We start from the raw sequence: 1,925 nt of genomic DNA, 5'->3' as shown, positions 1-1,925 counted from the left end.
ACTAGTTTTTACTAGTTTTACTAGTTTTAAACTTTAAAAAGTATATTTTTTACTAGTTTTAACTAAAAACTACTAAAACTGGTTTTACTAGTTTTTAGTTTATTTTTTACTAGTTTTTATTTTTTATTAGTTTTTAAGCTTTACTAGTTTAAGGAACATGATCTAGCAAATTCACAAATGTATGGTAAATATTAGATAACATTAACATATAATCTTACTTTCTAGGGATAAATCTTGATAATGCTTTGATATATACAGGAGTTACTGTCCATCAGGCTGAAAAATGCTCTTTGTCTTGAGTTTTGATGCTTACTTTGCCAGATATACTTTTAAAATGAGCCTTATATTTGATCAAGAAACATTTTATCTCTGTGTAAATCTGCATTAATTGGCACAAGCCTAAGTTACTTAGATTTGTATTGTTTCAATGTTTATTACATAGTATATTATCTAAGAATGTAAATTATTTGGGGCTTATATAAGGATATTGCAAAGTATTTTATTTCTACAGTATAAACTGAAATTGAAGAACATAGAATTCATTTTAAAATGTTATCATTTGTACTGGAAGTAAAATTTACTATTTTATCACAATGGCTATTCATTTTCCACTTAAGACCTTTTCTGATCATTTTAAATGTAAAGATTTTCTATGTTAATGTACTAGACTCTGCTGGCAAAGCATGGAATATCAGTCTCAACCACATTTGGAGCCAAATGCATATTGCCTGATTTTATACATATATATGTATAAGATTTGGTGCAGGTTTAAATAGTTCTTTGAATCTCAGTATCTTCACTGACATAAAGACCATCAACCCTAAGGGATTGATGGAAACAGTTTTAGAAAGATATGGTCTCTAATTGGTCCTTAGGGCCTCCAATGTTCAGAGAAAGTTATTTTTTATTCATAGATCTTGAGAGCTAGCCCCAGGCATCATGTGACTGTGTTAGACATAGACATTACATTTATGAGTCAATAAATTCATGTGATTTTGAAACAAGATAGATGCTATCTTTGTGAAATTATCACATAGAATCTTGACAGAATGGTCACACGGAGCCAAAAATGATGAATCACACCTTAAAAAGTGCCATAGCATGCCAGACTGACAATGAGAGAAATCACACAAAGATAAGGTTTGTAATAGAATAGAGCAGATGTACAAATAGAGGGAAAGAGAGAGAGAGAGGCACAGAGACAGAGAGATTGTTATGGACAAAAATGAGAAAAATGGAGTGAGCTTAGAGATAACAGGGCTTCATTCTGAGGTAGATTATTCTGTATATTTCCAACAAATTCTGTAGTAAGTCTGAGTTGACCGAGTGGTTCTCTAATCCATCCTTACCTCATTCATTTGAGAAGTGCATATCACTATCACGATCATACACCAGATAGTGAATTGAAGTTACCACTGGCAAAGATTATAAAGTTACTACACAAGGAAGACAGCACTGTTAGCATTGGTTTTTGTTTTCAAAATCTATCACATAAACCTATTTTGAAGACACAGGCACCAAGGATACAAGTGCAACCGATTATGACTAGTAATAATCATATACATACAGATTAGAGATGCATGCGCCAGCATCTCAGTGTTAGTAGCAAAGCAATGAGTCTTTCTGCAAGGAACAATATATTCTAAAATGAAATGGAGATCTGTTTTAAAGGTTAAAAAATTCATTCAATTTCATGTCTTAAAGGGCTTATACTGAGTTCAATATTATATAACTAGTAACTCAACTGCAAACCTAGACACTTGCACCCACTTGTGAAAGAGATGTACTTTTGCTCTGAAGTGTGTAACTGAATATGTTAAAGCTGTAGTGAAATGCTTCTTCTAATCATGTAGTTATTATTTTAAAAATAATGATTAAAAAATAATAATTCTTCAAAGCAAAAAAATGAAATTAAATTATCCATG

General features: G+C 31.1%; 1 protein-coding gene across 1 annotated transcript in view; it reads right to left on the bottom strand.

Annotated features, from left to right (window-relative positions):
• Positions 1-1,925, bottom strand: part of Ano3 (anoctamin 3) — a 279,126-nt gene that overhangs the window by 51,469 nt on the left and 225,732 nt on the right. The gene's annotated exons all lie outside the window — the stretch shown is intronic.

The sequence above is a fragment of the Nannospalax galili genome, unplaced genomic scaffold, assembly GCF_000622305.1.
Source record: "Nannospalax galili isolate Female #2095 unplaced genomic scaffold, S.galili_v1.0 scaffold481, whole genome shotgun sequence".
NCBI lineage: Eukaryota > Metazoa > Chordata > Mammalia > Rodentia > Spalacidae > Nannospalax > Nannospalax galili.
Note: the sequence above shows the minus strand (reverse complement) of the source record. Positions and strands in the feature narration are given on the sequence as shown.